The sequence below is a fragment of the Sapajus apella genome, unplaced genomic scaffold (assembly GCF_009761245.1).
Source record: "Sapajus apella isolate SASKATOON/1434 unplaced genomic scaffold, GSC_monkey_1.0 scaffold26, whole genome shotgun sequence".
Lineage (NCBI taxonomy): Eukaryota > Metazoa > Chordata > Mammalia > Primates > Cebidae > Sapajus > Sapajus apella.
The window spans coordinates 8,554,119-8,560,115 of NW_022436966.1; the positions used below are offsets into that span (position 1 = coordinate 8,554,119).

Sequence of the window (5,997 nt, forward strand, 5' to 3'; positions counted from 1 at the left end):
TCTCGTCTGACCAAAGCCCTTGAGCTGGTGAGGGGCGGGGTTCCAGGTGCCCCTTCTGCGACACCAGCACTGTATTCAGAAGTAATCAGGATAAGAGATTTCAAGTAATAAGTGATGAACCTTTCGCATATATTCCTTCATTGAGTCTTCAACAGAAACTTATGGGGTAGGAATACCTTTATCCCCATCTTACAAATGGGGAAACTGAAGCACATAAATGTTAAGTAAGTAGCAGAGCCTGGCCTTGAACTCAGGAGGGGTAGCACCAGAGTTTATGCTCTCAACCATTATGCTCTATTGCCTTATAACTGCCTTATACTAGGCACCTAATTCATGCCAGGCTCTGTGCTTGGCATTGAGGCACAGACAAAATATCAGGCCTAGTTTCTACCCTGGAAGAGTTCTTGCTCTGATGGAAAAGACAGACCTGCTGGCAGAGATGGTCATGAAGTGTCACAGGAACACAAAAGAAAGAAAAAGGGGCCCATGCCTTTAGGCAATCAAGGAAGGCTTCACAGAGGAGGTGGTTTGAGTGGGCCATTAAAGGGAAAGTAGGAGTTTCCTAGGTAGACAATGGAGGGCAGGGCATCCCCCAGAGCAGAAGCTTCTTAGAGGCTAGATCTGGGGAGGAGGAAGAGACAGAGGAGCTGGCAGAAAGCAGGACTGGAAATTAGGGGGGGCCCTATGAGGAGGGAGTTTGCCTGCCTTGGTCAGGGAATCTGAGACGGGTTTAAACAGTGGAGGAACAGGTTTGCTTTGCGTTCTTTATTATTATTATTATACTTTAAGTTCTGGGGTACAAGTGCAGAATGTCCAGGTTTGTTACATAGGTATACACGTGCCATGGCGGTTTGCTGCACCCATCAACCTGTCATCTACATTAGATATTTCTCCTAATGCTCTTCCTCCCCCAGCCCCCTGCTTTGCATTTTTGAAAGGGTTCTCAGGTAGTTGCATAGGGAGTGACTGTGGTGAGGAGAGAGAAATGCATTCTAGCGGATAGCAAAATTCCTGTTTCCCTCCGTGAGTGGCCCTGTGAAGTGGAGAAGAAAAGGTAGACAGACATGGAGATTAGCATGAGTTTGTTTGTTCGTATGTTTCTGTTTTGGGTTTTTTTGTTTTGTTTTGTTTTTTGAGACAGGGTCCCATTGTGTTACCAAGCTGGAGTGCAGTGGTGTGATCATGGCTCACTGCAGCCTTGACCTCCTGGGCCCAAATGATCCTCCCACCTCAGCCTCCCGAGTAGCTGGGACTACAGCTGTGTGCCACCACACCCAGCTAATTTTTAAATTTTTTTGTAGAGATGGGGTCTCCCTATTTTGCCCAGGCTGGTCTTGAATTCCTGAGCTCAAGCAATCCTCCTGCCTCAGCCTCCCAAAGTGCTGGGGTTACAGGCATGAACCACTGCACCTGGCCAAAACTAGCATGTATTAAAACATGTATTTGGCTTTAAGTGTAGGAGGGATGAGCATCCATGCCTACAGAACTCTCACAACCTGGGTAGGCTTTTTTTTTTTCTTTTTTAACTGCTCTTTGTGAAGCAGGGTTACCCCACAGGCAGAGTGCCCTAGCCCCATGTGTTCATGTGCATTGACTTGAGGGCCTCTGGCAAGGTTTCTGCTCCCTCTTCTAAAATACCGTGTGTCTGATGCCTGAAGTTCCACTTTCAGAAACTATGCCTATAGGGTATGTGCTGATCTCTCTTCTCCAGAATATCTCTTATTTTTTCCAAAATGATTCTTTTACATTTTAAATTTCCAAAGCAACATGGCCTTCTTATAAAAAAAGAAAACATTAAAACATAACTGGAAGTGTCCTTCATTTCCTCCCAACCCTGGCTTAGACTCTGAGCATTCCTCAACATCCATTCTTGATTCTTTGTTTCGGTAGAAGGACCCTGATTATATTCTGGGTGACAATGTGTCTTGCTAAAAAACAAAAACAAACAAAAAAACCTTCATTTCTCAGACTTTCTTTTTCTTTCTTCTTCTTCTTTTTTTTTTTTTTTTTTTTCTTTTAGACAAAAAAGTTTAAAAATCTTAACACCAGCGGTCTTCGTAGGACAGGGGAGTGAGTTCTGTTGACTGATAGGAACAGGTGGCTCCTACTTGCCTGCGATGAGCGGGCGCTGCAGGACCACGATGACTGAGTCGCCGCGCAGGAACATCTTGGAGATGCAGCGGTCTTTGTTGACCGGTCTTTGCTGACCTTTGTTGGACTTCTTCTTGCCCTTGCCGCTCTTGGGTACCAAGTCCACATCTCCTTCACGTTCTCCAGCACCATGTTGCAGTGCCTGTCGAAGGCCTTCACATGGCCCAGGAGTTTCTCATTGTCGTGGCAGTTGATGAGCACTTGGGTGTTGTTCTTGACAGACTGAGTGAGCACAGAGAGGGGACTCGTGTTAAATTCCTCCTACTCTCACTTCCACAGCTCCTCCGGGGTCATCTCACTCTTGGGCTTGTTGAGGAGGCTCACGTTGGTCACTAAGCTCTTGGTTCACTCCCGTTTCCTCCACGTTGCTGCTGCCTCTATTTCTCAGACTTTCTTACAGCTAAGTGTGCACAACCTCTGTGACTAGGTTCTAGCAACGAGATAAGTGCGGGTGTTCTGTAGGACTCCTAATAAGGCTGCTTCATGGGAGATGACAGCAGGGAGTGGAGGAGCTTATATCTTTCTTTCCTCCTTCCAGCCTGCAACTCCATGTGATGTAATGACTGGAGCTTCAGCAGCCATCTTGAATCACTAGGTGACCTTGAGGATGGAAGCTGCATACCCAGGTTGTGATCAAGGGGCCACCATAGTAGTCCTGGACTGCTCACCTCTTACATGAGAAAGAAAAAAATTTACATATATATACATATATATATATATATATTGTGTGTGTGTGTGTGTGTGTGTGTGTGTGTGTGTATATACTTTTTTTTTTTTTTTTGAGATGGAGTTTCATTCTTGTCACCCAGGCTAGAGTGCAGTGGCAGAGCCTCAGCTTACTACAACCTCCAGCTCCTGGGTTCAAGCAATTCTCCTGCCTCAACCTCCTGAGTAGCTGGGATTACAGGTGTCCACCACCACTCCCGGCTAATTTTTGTATTTTTAGTAGAGACAGGTTTTCACCATATTGGCCAGTCTGGTCTCAAACTCCTGACCTCAGGTGATCCATCTGCCCGCCTCAGCCTCCCAAAGTGCTGGGATTACACGACTGAGCCACCGTGCTCCATCATAAAAATTCATATTTTTAAGCTGCTATTATTTTGGATATTCTGCTACATGCAGCTCAACCAAATCCTGCATAATACACCAACCATGCTGGTCTTCGAGAGAAACTAACTGGCCCAACACTAGCGACACCATGGCTGACTGAGCCAGATATGGTCAGCTGACCCCAGTGGAATCACCTGTACGCTACATGAGCCAGATCCTCCCTCTCAGGAACTGGAGGACACAGAAAGTCTAGCTAGTTGGTGCTGGACTTAAAAGTCACAGTCACAAGGTGTGGGGGCCGCCATGTTAGGGCAGCCATTTTCTGAGACCATGTGCCGGCCAGCAGCTGAGTGAAGAGAGCTGTCTGCTGAGAGAAAAGATTAAGGTGGTCACAGGCAGGAGAGATGAGAAACATGGAACTCCAGAGAGTGAGGAAGAGTTGGAGGGAGTAGCTGCCTGAGAACTTTCCAGTTCCCTTGAGGCCACACTATACTATCTGCAGTCAAGTTTCATGTGAACTCCAGTTTCCTGATAAGACGTCCTCTCCTCCCTTTTTAAAAACTTAAGCCAACTTGAGTAAGTTTCTGTCTCTTGCAATGAAAAGATCCCTGACATAACCTAACATACAGTCCTGTAATTCCCTTTTTCACTTTCGAGGTTCCCCCTGTAAGTAACACACATACAAATAATACTTTAGGATCAATTATTTTTGTCATCTTCCCAAGTACAGGAAGTAAAAGAGGAGACAGACGGGTAATATGAGGTTCTGTGGAGAGGATGCCAGGGGATGGGAGGTGGCTCTGGCAAGTCAGGGGCAGACCTGGCTGCCCTCACGGTACCTGAGCCCAGCCCCGCGTGTAGAGCACTCTCCCTACAGTCTGCAGGGACTGGCTATAAAATTCCTGGAGAGATTGTTTCAGAGCATGGAGTTTAACATAGAAGGTCAAGAATTAGCTGGAAGTATGGTACCTTCAGAGCAGGATCCGTGACCCATATTTGATTCTGCAGAAATTCAAGATGCTTATATTTTGCTCTAAGAGACTGCTTGGTTTCTTTATTCTGTTTCACCAAAAACTTGCCACATCACATGTGAGTAGTTTCTTCCTATTTCTCAGATCTCAGACAATAAACTGTTAACTGATAATAAAAACAGCATTGTTAGTTACCTATCTAAACGAGTGGCCCCTACAAAAGCTTTCAGAAAGGGCATCAGAAACACTTATGCCCATGGCTGGGGGTGGTCTCTCACACTTGTAATCCCAGCACTTTGGGAGGCTGAGGTGGGTGGATCACTTTCGGCCTGGAGTTCAAGACCAGCCTGGCCAATATGACGAAACCCCATCTCTACTAAAAAATAAATAAATAAATAAATAATAGCCGGGCTTGGTGGCAGGCACCTGTAAGCCCAGCTACTAAGGAGGCTGAGGCCGGAGAATCACTTGAAGCCAGGAGGCAGAGGTTGCAGTGAGCAGAGATCACACCATTGCACTCCAGCCTGGGTGATAAGAGCGAAACTGTCTCAGAAAACAAACAAACAAACAAAAAACACCTATCCCCTCAAAGAGCCTCCAAAAGCAAGTGCCAAAGCCACTTTATTTACTTGAACTTATCTATGCTGTTAAATAAAAATTGCAGGAGGCCACTGTTTTGGATTAAGCTCCTGCACGAGGCCCCAACAGACAAGACTAAAAAATCAAAATAGGGTCACGCATGCCAAAGTTCCACTTCACCAAACTAAAAGTAAGCTATCTGACTTCCAAGAAATAAGGCAACAGCCGATTTCCCAAACAGGCCAGTTTCAGTCTTCGATTGGCACAATAATAAAGTTTCCTCTGCCTTAATCCTTACAGGGAAAAGGTAGCCTGATGTAACGCGATGTTCATGCATCAGTGGTTTTCCTATTGTTCCATCTCCCTGTTCCCACCTTACAAGGAAAGTAACTTCGAAATGACCAGTATGATTTTTGTTCTTTGTTTTTGCTTTCTTCAGCCTTTTCTGTCTGTAAAGCCAGCCCATTCTCCTTAGTTCATTGGAAAACTTATTCTATTTTATGGAATGAAGTATTGCCCAATTCTAGAACTGCAACAAAGCCAGTTGAGATCTTTAAACGACATTTGTTGTAATTTTGTCTTTTTATAATACCCTTTCTCATGCCACGAGGGATCTAAGGGGGCTCCCAACCTCACGTGTCGTCAGTATCCTCCTCCAAGCATGTATTCAACGTTGGCTATATGCAGAGGGCTAGAAATACAGCAATGGGGCCAGGCGCGGTGGCTCACGCCTATAATCCCAGCACTTTGGGAGGCTGAGGCAGGAAGATCACCTGAGGTCAGAAGTTGGAGACCAGCCTGACCAACATGGAGAAACCCTACCTCTACTAAAAATACAAAATTAGCTGGGCGTGGTGGCACATACCTGTAATCCCAGCGACTTGGGAGGCTGAGGCAGGAGAATCACTTGAATCCAGGAAGCGGAGGTTGTGGTAAGCCAAGATCATGCCATTGCACACCTGCCTGGGCAACAAGAACAAAACTTCATGTCAAAAAAAAAAAAAAGAAAGAAAAGAAAAATATAACAATGGCTAACATGAATGGAACACTTAGGGCAAGGCATTGTGCTAAGTGATTTACCTGGTTTAGTCTGTGAGAAGTACTACCATGTTTTATTGAATCAACCATACCAACAATTGTGAGTTACAGCACCATGTACTAGGAAAGAAAAACAAACCTATCAATTAACTGGAGCATGCAATACCAGTCAGGATATGCTAGTCTGTGCTGTCAAAACATAGGACCC

At 45.4% G+C, this 5,997-nt stretch overlaps 1 pseudogene; it reads right to left on the reverse strand.

Annotated features, from left to right (window-relative positions):
• Nucleotides 1-1,534: 1,534 nt before the first annotated feature.
• On the reverse strand, nucleotides 1,535-2,524 carry LOC116560401 (annotated as a pseudogene).
• Between the last annotated feature and the right edge of the window lie 3,473 nt (nucleotides 2,525-5,997).